At 35.9% G+C, this 12,675-nt stretch overlaps 1 long non-coding RNA gene across 1 annotated transcript; it reads right to left on the bottom strand.

The window, feature by feature from the left end:
• Nucleotides 1–3,885: 3,885 nt before the first annotated feature.
• LOC105442350 lies at nucleotides 3,886–9,871 on the bottom strand. The gene is made up of 3 exons (XR_004062867.1): nucleotides 9,736–9,871; nucleotides 5,776–6,048; nucleotides 3,886–3,965 (listed from the first exon to the last, which is right to left on the bottom strand). It is a non-coding gene; the product is annotated as an uncharacterized LOC105442350 (long non-coding RNA).
• Nucleotides 9,872–12,675: the final 2,804 nt, after the last annotated feature.

Consider the following 12,675-nt stretch of genomic DNA (forward strand, 5'->3'; position numbering starts at 1 on the left):
AATATCAAGCAGAGGCGCCGGAAGTGGGGGAGGGGCAGGGGGGCATTTGCCCCCTCCCACCCCTATAAAAAAAGCAGTAAAGGAGTAAAGATAGTTTGTATTTTGTAACCAAAAAGAACATAAAAAAGAACAAAACCTGAATTGAATCACATATAAATTATATTCCATTCAGAGAAAAGGAAAGTTAATAGGAATTAAATTTCGTATACATTCTGCTTGCTCCTACATTTATCAATGGAGGTTTTTATAATATATGCGATTTGCGCATATCGTTGAAATATTGTAAGAGGATGGGAAAGTTTTTTATTTTTTATTATAGTGGTGAGAAGTCATGAGCCCCTGAACACTGGCGTACTAATGGGTGGGGGGTATTTCTAATTCGATACCAGTGATTTACAAACGTTGCTGAAATGACATGATTTTCCTTATTTTTTCTCAATTTTTTTTGTAAATCATATCTTTTTAAGTGTGTGTTTGAAAATTAATAATTCCCAAATTAGCAGCTGGGCATAACAATATGCTTATTTAGAAGCCTTCATGTCAGGGCCTGCAGAACGACGGGGCTCGGGGCTCGAGCCCCCCTCACTTTTTTTTTAAAACAGGAAAGGAAAGAAAGAGAGAGAGAGACCAAAATGTGTGAACTACCAATGTCGGAAATAAGATATCAAAATCTGCTCATCTGCCCGTAATTAGATGCCGAAAACCTTTGAGCTTCCAGGGGCTCTGCCCCCTGGACCCAAACAAGGGCCCTAAGACAGCCCCCTGGATGCTCATCTGACCGTAATTGAATACCTGAAACCCCTGAGCTTCCAGGGGCTCTGCCCCCTGGACCCCACCAAGAGCCCTAAGGTGGGCCCCCTGGAGGCTCATCTGACCGTAATTGAATACCTAAAACCCCTGAGCTTCCGTGGGCTCTGCTCCCTGGAACCCCCGACAATTAGTGACCTGCCAGTGACACAAATAAGGTATCTAAATATGCTTATCTGACCGCAATTTAATGCCTAAAAACCATGAGCTTCCGGGTGCTTAGTCCCGTGACCCCCGCCTGTGCAAAGCCCCCGGACTCCACGCCAATTTACGCCACGCTCGCTACACTCTAACCTGATCGTTAATACTCCACTTTGAATTTTTTCCGTGGGGCCTGCATGTAACATGTAGGCCTAGGAGTGGTGGTGATGCAAATTTTCCTTCTGCCCCCCCCCTCCTCCAAACGATTTTGTTCATTACGCCACTGCCACTGGAAGGCGAGCCCCCTGGAATTTTTGCCACCCCAATCCCAAACTGCTTTTGGCGTGCCTGATATCAAGAAATGATGGCCATATCGGAAGTGACCGGGAGGAGGCGGTGGAAGATGACGACGACGAGGAGGAGGGAGAACCATCAAGACGGCAGTTTGACGGCGATGAAGATGAGGTAACGGGGAAACTAAGAAAGGAGAAGTAGTCATATGACTTTGATGCCACCACAGAGCAAAAACTTGTTGACTTCTTCAGTTAACATGACTGCTTTTATAATAAAGGAAGTAACAGATATGCTAACAGCAAGTTCAAGAAACACTTTATGGAGGTGCAGTTGCAGTTCTAGTCTTCTTGGCAATACTGTCATCGTGTAATATCAAACTTTCAACAGTCATCGAATTTTCGACAGTATACGGCAGCGCTTTTTTTGCAACCCGACTAAATAGGGGAAAAAAAATCGTAATATCTTCTTACGAATGACTTGTGAATGCCGTGAGTTAAACGTACGACCACCTTGCGAGAACAAAAACTCGTAAGATTGGCGGAAGTCTGACGTAAGAAGAACACAAGGCGTTTTTACGAAAAACGTACGAACTCTGGGGCCATTTTAAACCGAAAATCTTCGTTTCTCAAGAAGGTCTTGAGTTGTTCTTGCGAATTAAACGGCGTTCGTACGAACTCCGTAAGAAGGACGTAAGAAACTATGCCCCGTCTGCGAATCTCTACGAACTCTGAAATTCGTAGGAACAGGGAGATTCGTACGAACGAATCGTTCGTACGAACATTTGTGACCGTAGCATAACATGGGCTGAGTGCTGGAATAGAAAACAGATTTACAGTCAATATCAAGAACACGAGAAGACATTGATAACTGAAATCATTGTCTTTCAATTAGAATTATTGCTAATGTGAGCTTAATTTTTCTTTAAAGTCACATCACAATGCTGCTACATTAAACAACTATAAGACATTGTTTACTTTTTTAAAATTCACGACAGGTCAGTTGGTAGAGCAGTGGTCTCATAACTGGAAGGTCCCGGGTCTAACCAAGCTGATGTGCTAGCACTCTTAATTAAGGCATTAATCCTCATTACCCCGACCCTCAGAGAGTCATTAAAGCCGTCTGCCATCTAGTTACTCATTTCCAAAGTATACAATGCTTTTTAGCTATCAGGTATAAAAACAAACAATCTAGCTGCCCCATGTACAAGGGTCTCTTGTTTTTAATGTACTGAAGAGTTTATCCTTTATAAAGAACACAGAATAGATGAATAGATAAATAAATAATTTTACCTGAGCAAGTAAAGTTAGGTGTACTCCAATTGCCTGTATGCTGACAGAAGCTGATTGGTTCATTATCAGGAATATAACCATCTTCACAGATGTATAGAACTTTATCTTGATATACTGATCCTAGTATCATGTTGGAGGCAAGTGTGACGTTTGATGGGCTTCCCTCACATTTGACAGCTGTTCAGGAAAATAGAAAAGACCGGATAAATATCACGTCATTATTCATATTTCAATGAAGGGATGCTTTTGTTACTTACATTAAAACATAGTGTTAGTACAATTTTCAAAATCAATTTATTTAATTATCACTAGCTCTTAGATGAGAATATCTTATTGTAATCCTTCATGAATAACAACTTTATTGACGGCAATAATGTTCGAAGTTTCGACGACGCCTTTCTTCATGATTTCAGTATTAAACATATTTTCAGCCGCATATTACTGAAATTTGATAGTTTTAAACCCCCGGTAAAGTATAAAGTAGTTCGTTCATTTGACTCTCATTTCATTCGATTAGGGTGTCCTTTGGCGAGACATAAATCCACATTTGCCAGTATCCAGGTGTAAATGGGTATCTGGCAATTGCTGTGGTCAGGCTGTGGTAATACAACTTCGAAGGCCTGCAGAAACACGCGGAAAAGCAGTATTAATGCTGATGCAAGTTCTCTGTGGGTAAATAAGATTTAGTTATTATTTCTTATTTATTAACATAACAATCACTTTACCTTTACACGATGGTCTTTGGTGATTCCATGTTCCATTATTCATACATCTTAAAACGTTTTCTCCAGATAATGTAAAGCCCTCCTGACAGGTGAAATGAAGAGTAGCATTGACAGAGTAGGTTGTTCTATCGTCTGGTAAACGATTACCATGCAAAGGTTCACCTGGGTCACCGCAAGCAGGAATTCCTGGAAAAAATATCAGACCAAGTCTATAAACTTGAAACCTCACTGACATATTCACTCTGATATTTCATTTATGTATTTATTATATCCATTCCTTTATTCACGTTAAGAAAACCAATGCTTTATTTGTTATATGTTTGTAAAAATGCAAAAGAAAAAGAAAATCAAATACAAAATAAATAAATCAAATCAAATCAAATCAAATAATAAAACATATTCATAATGATTTTTAAACAATACAAAATATTTTGATTGCTCATATATTTGTTAATCATCTCAGCTACAATTTGTTTTAAAAAGCCACCTAACATAGTCATTTTGTATGTTTGTACAACCCCATGACCCCATAACAGATATTCAAAAGGTATATTTCACATTTTCTCACCAATTTGACATAGAGTAAGCCTCGGGCTCGAACAATGTTCGTCATTCCATTGGTACTGAAAGCCCCTTCTCATTTCTACACAGTCTTCGATATTCGTACTAGGTTCGTTATCGTACCATTTCTCATAGTTCATTCGAGTTTCTGAAGAAAAAGATGAATGATTAAATGAATATGGTGTCCTACTATTCGTAAGTAAGCTCCTCTGATTTCTACTTTCGTTAAAAAGCCCTAATGTTAAAAATATTAGCTTCAATTTGCTCGTACATGCTGATCTGTATTTGGAATAGTCAATAGTTTCATTGAATTATGATTTTTATTTATAGCATACAAGATGTACCTGATATACAGTGTTAGTCAAAAAAAAATTACACCTAGAAAATTGCTAATTATTTCAAAAAAATAATTATGAGCAGTAAATTATTATACATCTTATGAAAACGTCTTTTATCCCGAATCATTTCATATATTCATATTCATATTCATATTTATTTCATATCCAACAGAAAGGTAAACAAAGATATTACATTTGATTTCATACATAATTATTTTTTTCAAGAAACTATACAAATAAACTTTGCACACAATAAAAATATTACAAGAATTTCTTAATTTCTGAGGAAATGGGGGGGGGGGGGGTCCACTAAAAAGCAGTGCTTGTAGGTTGTGGATCCCCCACATTTAGTATCACTTCGTGTGATTTGTGTTCACCATTGGATGAACAGGAGACATTGTTTGCGAGAGTGTAAAAATCGAATTGCGCCAAAATTGTTTATGTGAATTTTGAATAAAACAATTGGAATTTGGGTATTATTTCGGTCTTCGTAGATCCAAATATCATTCCTAACAATATTAATCATGCCACACATATCAAATATAGAATATTAAATATCAATGAACATTTGTGCGCGTGACTGTGTGTGTGTGACTTTGCTTCTGCAAAAAGCATATGTAATGCATGTCATTTGATAATTTCAATTTATTTTCTCACTCCGCTAATCCCACATAATACATACTGTAGGCATCACTTTGGCGCACGTCGACTTTTTCACTCCCGCAAACAATGCCTCCTGTTCATCCATCCGTGAACACATACCACACAATAATGATACCAAATGATTGGGGATAAAACACTCTTTCATAATATGTATAACAATTTACTGTTAATAGATGATATTTATTTTTAGATTTAGCAATTTTCTAGGTGTCAACTTTTTTTTTGACTCACACGGTAGAGTGTGTAAATTCTTGGTATTTTTTTTAAATTGCTTAGGTTTAGCTGAATGTGTAGGTTTAAATCGTGTATTCTTACAAAAGTATTTAGTGTATCGTTGTTGTTATTCTACTACTTTTATCTTTTCATTGTTTTCAAGATGGTATTTCTCAATTCATTTAAATTAGTAAATGTAGATAAAATATCTAAATTCGTTTACATCTGATATTGTATATGTATACATCTCACAATATAATTCGTTTGTATTGACCATGTTTAAAGTAAGTGTCATGTTATTACTTTGCAGCAAATCTTAAAATACGTTACTAATAACTACATTCATACAATACAAGATCTCATTCTGGCAATGTTGCTATCACTAAACAATGTATATGTATTAGTTCTGGACTGCAACGAATAACTTGTATAATGCCAAAAATAACCAGGATGTCCAGACTTTAAAATTCATAGCCGATAAAGTTGATATAGATTTCATATATATTTCATATCTCTAAACTCATTTCAATTCCTGTGTTAAAGCAACAATTTGAACTGGAAGTTTGTTGTATTGGCATTGCATACAAATGGTGACTAATGGTACACCGTTCAAATTTCTTTTTACAGTAAATATCCTGTGGCTTCTTATATCGTTGGATTTGCTTCAAAGGTAAATGTTTGTCTTCCAATAAACAGATGAAGACTACGTGTTACTGTTACTATAGTTTCTGAGCAATCACGTACTATCAGACCAATACCAGGACCGTCCTACGTCTTCGTCATAACCACCGATCCACCAGGCCGTGTTTACACCTCTGCTTCTCAGATACAGGGCTCGGTCCAGCAATAAAGCATTAGTGCTCTCATCGAGTATTTCAGCCAGAAATCCTCTTCTCCCGTTACACTCTTCGGCTCCGTCATTACAGTTCTTCGAAACATCCAGGAATTGGAAACAGGTGCCCATGTATTCAAGAACCATGTCGGATTGGTTAAGTTCAACACTCTGGCAAGACCGATCTAGAAATAAACATTTTATGACTTAGTAATAATCTAAATAAGGTTTAGCTCATCATGGAATGTGAAGACGTGCTAAAGCACGATCATACAGACCTTCGAAAATATCGACTTAAGCCGTTTTAAATAGCCTTGTCCGTCACATTATGATCGTGTGAACATTACGATGGAATATTAAAAACAATGTAGTCCGAACATGATGTTTTTTTTTTACGCAATAGGATATTGGAATTGCTTTTGAGCTTATTTTTTCATTTGTCTTTGTGATAATTTGTATTTATATGGTACGGGTTAAGAGGCGGTACAGGTGTTTGCCTCATTGCTTCGGGACGATTGACTTAAAGCGCTTCCGTGTCTTCGATAGTAAACTAGACTGCGCTGTAAACTTGGTTATATTGCATAACGAAGCATGGTACGAATAAACACTGTTGTTCACGCAAAACAAACACTCCCCAATTGTCATTCAATAAAATCTGAGAATGTTTACTAGTATCTAGATCTATTAGGAATAAATCATTGTCAAAATCATTCAATAAACGGGGTAAAAATAATTATTCCACCATTATGACCAACAGTGTATATTCTTTGATAAATTTAATTTGTAAAACCAGGAATCTTCTTTTCTGATTTAAAGATTTGACTATTGAGCTTGCATTAGTTATTCAAAATATATACAATCATACAGGGAGCTAAACAAGTATGACGAATCTTTCAATGGGTTGAAAATTGATCTCGGTTTTTCTGGCTTGAAAAGGACGTCACGGTCTTCGGACACACACACAATGCGGCTTTTCGTGGGCAAATCGCGGGATTACCTCAGTACAGCTTCCCTGCATGCGCCCTTAGGTTAAAAAGCCGCAGCTTCTCGCACATGAGAATTAATCCAGGGCGCCTTAGTAGTAGTAGTAGTAGTAGTAGTAGTAGTAGTAGTACAGCAGTAGTAAAATAGCTGACAGTAATAGAAGTAGTAGTAGTAGTAGTAGTAGTAGTAGTAGCAGTAGAGCAGTAGTAAAGTTGACAGTAGTTGTTGTAGTGGTAGTTGTAGTAGTAGTAGTAGTAGTAGTAGTATGGGATTTCCCGGCCAAATTCGCGAGTTTGTCATCAAAATGAATTTTTCTTGCGTTCAAATTTGACGGTTTTAGTGCTGTCAGCTATATCTCTATTCCTTTTTCTAGTTTTCAAATCTATAAAGTTTTCCTAAGAGTCTATTTCATTCAAATTTATGAACAATGTGCTTCTTTCGCTATTTGGTCGTTCGAGTTGGCGCAACACGACTTTCTGACATCACGACTGTTTACTTTTAGCACTCTAATTCATTTGTAGTATTCAAATTATGACTTTGTGCACTTAGTATTATTTTCATATATATATTTGTTAAACTTTAATGTACCTCATTATGTTTAACATGGCTTCATGGAAGACCACCATTATTGGTGATAATGAGTCACCCTGTCTATATATCAGAAATAAATAAATAAATAAATAAATATCTATAAAACCCTTCGACCAAGAATCTAAATAAAATACAAAAACGGGAAAATTGAATGATAATTGGCATGGCAAAGCTGATCCTCGCTTAGTTGTGCATAGTAAATGAATTTAAATGACAAACTCGCGAAATACGCAGGGAAATCCCATAGAACTAGTAGCAGTAATAGTAGTAGTAGTAGTAGCGGTAGCAGCAGCAGTAGTAGTAGTAGTAGTAGTAGTAGTAGTAGTAGTAGTAAATTAGTAGGAGTAGTAGGAGTAGTAGTAGTAGTAGTAGAAGTAGTAGTAGAAGTAGAAGTTGATTTCATATTTTTTCATTCAATTCCGTCCCGTAACTTTGTGGTATTGCACATCTCGATGTCGATTTCGTCTTTGGTCATTCATTTACTCACTTTGTCATTAAATTTGGTAATTATGCATTCAATTTTGTCCAAGTCAAATCAAGTTTTGGCAACCCCGGCTGTCAAAGTACCATTGCACGAATCAATTTTGTAATTTTGCAATTGATTTCGTCACAGAGCCATTTAAATTCGTCATGTGTTCGTTTGTTAAACATGAAAACTTATCTTAATGGCGTAGCTGCGTAGGCCTATGAATATTAATCTAGGCCACTATCAGAATTACTTGATTGTGTATTTTATCTCTCCGTCTTGTATTCTTCTTTGTTGGTATTCATTTTAAGGAATTCACACAAATAAGATATCGTTTTCATAAGAGGAAAACATAGCTTATGAAAAAAGAAAAATCGAAAAACTGTTTAGCTCGCTCGCATTTTAAGTTGATATGTTTCTTATAGAAGGTGTTTTCATTCTTTCATGATTAGATTTTGCTTAAATCCCCATCATAATTGTATTTTTTCCACTTTATAAAATGTAATTTTTCGCACTACGATCTCTCAAATCTATACATACACAAAAATTCATTCGCTTCACTCTCTCACAAATGAATATTCAGACCATCACACCTGTCTGCAATATATGATGCTTAAGCAGTAAATTGGACCATGTTAAGAGAGAAACAAATATTTAAATCATCCCTGATAATGTAATCGCAATGTAGGGGTATATACCAATGTCTAGAAGTTTTATATTTTCGCGTTGAGGTTTCCCTATGTAGGTGCCCTTTTTTGGTGGTGCACCCCCACTTTGAAAGACGCTCCACCACCCCTGCCGTTGGATATGTGACGCAGGCATAGGACGAATTTGATTACCTATAATCTCAGACGTATTCGGATATACTTAGATAAGGACATCACAAAATACATTGTTCATGCATGCATCACTAATAAGTTGGACTATTGTAATGGTCTACTGTATGGGATCCCTGGCTCTCAAATAGTGAGATTGAAACGGGTTCAAAACACCTGTGCAAGGCTGATTTATGGTTGTTCCAAATTGACACGGATCATCCCCATTTTAAGAAACTTACATTAGTTACCAGTACGCCAGAAAATAACATTCTAAATCTTGCTGATTGTATATAACGCACTTCTTGTAAGTTCCCACTTATATCAAAGAACTGTTAAATTTCAAACTTGATCTACACAATCTCAACATGCGCAGTTCCCGAAATACTTTGTTGCTGCAGATCCCATCTATCAAAACAAAATAACGCTAGGTGATGAAGCATTTGTTTGTTCAGTTCTAAAAGTCTGGAATAATTTACCATTGGAAGTCAGGAAATCACCATCTGTGAATATCTTTAAATCAAAACTGAAAGCACATTTTTTCAATTAACTGTAAATTTAGGCATATCAGGAGCTTTTGTAGCGCAGTAGAATATATAATTAATGTTGGATAATGTCCGCGCTCTATAAGTGTATTAGTATTATTATTATTATTATTAGTAGTAGTATTATTATTATTATTATTATTATTATTATTATTATTATTATTATTATTATTATTATTATTATTACATTTTGCAGCGGACCGTTATGTGAGACGACGCTGAATGAAGTCTGACGACATTTAATGGACATGTGTTGAAATCCATTGACCGCTGCCCAGCTTAAATTACAAATGACGAAGTTAACTTTGACATTTGAAGGTTAACGGATTCTCAGGATGAAAAAGAAGTGCACATTTATGACATTGAATGAAAAATAATTGTTAAAATCGACAGAAATCCTGTTGTAGTGGTGGTAGTAGTAGTAGTAGTAGTAGTAGTAGTAATAGTAGTAATAATATTAATATCAATTACCATACTGACAGAGCAAGCCATTGCCTGTTTGGTTTGATCTAGGACTCCATGAAAACGATCCATCCTGATATGACAGTTCAATACAATCCTCTGAATTAGAACTTGGAAATTGATATTGCCAAAAGAAGCGTTCGATGTATTTCCTACCTGAGAAAAACAAGGATCAACATAAAAAAAGAAAAAAGAAAGAAAGAACATTTATTTTATCTTGGCATTTGCTTTTTAGCCCGTCTGCCATTCAATATCTGTCCTGTTATTCTTGCAAACTTGATTCTGAATACTATTTCTTCATTATTTTTTTGTGTATCATTATCATATTACTTAATCACGTTATTCGTGTTATATTTATTTAACTTAATGAAGATAGAATTCATGAAATTTCATGTCGATGTACGTCTACCTCTGTCAAAAAATACGCATGTGACTGCATCCATAATTTAGATTAAAATAACCATTTACTATATAGAGAATCATTAAAGGGAAGGTTGAGAAAATGTATCATTATTTCGTTCGGGAATTGTCCATTTTTGCATACGAGACGGTCGTATTTATTCTGTCGCACTAATAACCATTGCTTTTTTGTTTTGCCAATAATAGGCTACTGAAGATTGTGAAAATAAAAATACAAATGAACTTAACAAAGCTAGAGATAATTTACTATGTCTCCAAATCCAGTCTTGTCCTTCCATCGCTCCAATCCAAACACTGTTGCCGATCTGGTCGCCAATGAACTCGACGAGAAACGTTTGTGTCTCAGCTTCTTTCACTGTGGCAAGTAGCTCTCCTTCCGCATTGCAGAGGTTATTCGATCCTATCCAATTTATCGCATTGCTACCACCACGTCGACGGTAACAAGTGAGATCGGAGTATCGTTTGATTTTAGTGGATGTACCGCCGCAATCCCCTTAACAAATAGGAACAACAACATTAAAAAAAATTGTATAACATTTTATGACCGTTGAGTTTGTACAATTTACCTTTTGCATTATCATATTTCATTTATTTTTAAATTTGTTTTGTAAATTGTGAACAATTGAGTCATGATCTGCTTATCACGATTTGTATTAAATCATTAATTATATAAGTAGAGCTTAGAAACTTTACATTTCTTTAGAGGTAGAGATAGTCATTAATACTAATAACGCAGCAAACACGATAAAATATGTGGTGCGGGCTATTGACGACTAAACATGGAAAAACATCGGAATCAAAATAGCTGCTTACTTTGACAGACGGGAGGATCGTTCTCCCATGTGCCATCTTGTAGACATCTATTCAAGTTACTTCCAATCAGAGTGTACTTGCTACTGCTGCATCTGTATGTAATCGTCTGGTTTACCAAGGGAGCTTCAGGCAATGGAGGATCGAGCGCTGAATACGCAGCGATAGGAGGCGACGGACATTCAATAGCTGCAACAACATGAGTAATGATTCAATCTAAAGGCAATAGATCGGTATACTAACATATTCAAATTCATGGATGTTTCTTTCCTGGGGACTTATAGTGACGAGGTATTCCATTAACCTGTTATTAATTTAATGAATGAACTGCAATACTTGGAATCCAGTATGCAAACATTACTCGTTGCTTTGTAGAGCAAGCCTCGAGCAAGCTCTCGATTTCTCAAGAACAACCTTTATTTAAACAGTATGCATACATTTCAATATGTTAGTGAACCATTCAAATGGTCTTTTCCAATGGTCTTGTACGCCATATTTTGAAATATTACAAGACATTACACTGACGTATTACGTCATAATCCGAACATAAAATATAATGGTTATGCAATATGGTATCGAAATTGCCCTTAATTGGTTTTCTTTGATGTCTTTATGATCACGTTATTATCATGTCATCGGTTTGTTTTTTTCAGCTAATCTAAGAAATCTCTACAGCTTATTAACAGTACCAAATGAACATGATTAATTATTAGTAAAAGTGAATATCATACTAATTTACTCCATAGAAGAAACAAAAATAGTTTTTTCAGAAAATTGTTGTAGGTAAAATGTAAAAGTCAATGTATTCCATTAATAAAAGTAAATTATCAAAAACTGTAAGACACAAATACAATATCTTCCATATACACTTTGATACATGTCTATTATTTGTAAACTTTAGTTATGCAATGTGTCTTTTTTCCTTCTCAATTCATAGTAACATATGTACTTTTGTTTTAATCTCTATATAATGCGCTAATTTAGATTGATTTATTTAAGCATGTGAAGCCCTTACCCGTGCATATGGGTTTTTGAACCAGCCAAGACCCGTCCTCTAAGCACACCCATACAACAGTGTTTGTCAGGCCATCCATCATGTATCCATCGCTGCATTCCCATGTGATATAAGAACCTGTATCCAGCGTTTTGTTCGGCAAGGTTGTTATGGTGTTAGCTATGGGGTCTGGCATGGCACAGATAGCTGATATCAAACCTGTGGAGAGGACATATTATTGGAAAATGATCACAACTACATTCGAGAAATCAACTTAAGAACAATTTCAATATCATATTGCTGTCCCATACAAATCATATTCCGGTTATGTAACACGTCGTCGTCATGTTCGCACACTTCAATATATGATGCACAAGACCATTTCAATTGCCTTAGCATGTGATTTGGTTTAAGTAGTTGCTATTAAAACAAAAAAGCAACCCCTCCCCTAGGAAAACACAAAGGTTTTCACTTCCCTACTGTTTTTTTAGGGGGAACAAAGTTCGCTCTTAATGTCATCAAGTACCAATTGACACCTGACCTGGAAGGAGAATGGCAAATTTAAATAAACTTATCGTCAAAGGACGGTAGTGCAAGGCTGGGATTAGAATCCCGTATCATGTTACCTACAGTTCCATGACTTATCTACTAGTCTAGTGGAACACCTCTTCATTATTCTCATAGCTTTTCTTCTGTGTAATTAAGGTCCTTGTGTGCCAGATAAT

Source organism: Strongylocentrotus purpuratus, unplaced genomic scaffold, assembly GCF_000002235.5.
Source record: "Strongylocentrotus purpuratus isolate Spur 01 unplaced genomic scaffold, Spur_5.0 spur5_scaffold_1, whole genome shotgun sequence".
Classification (NCBI taxonomy): Eukaryota; Metazoa; Echinodermata; class Echinoidea; order Camarodonta; family Strongylocentrotidae; genus Strongylocentrotus; species Strongylocentrotus purpuratus.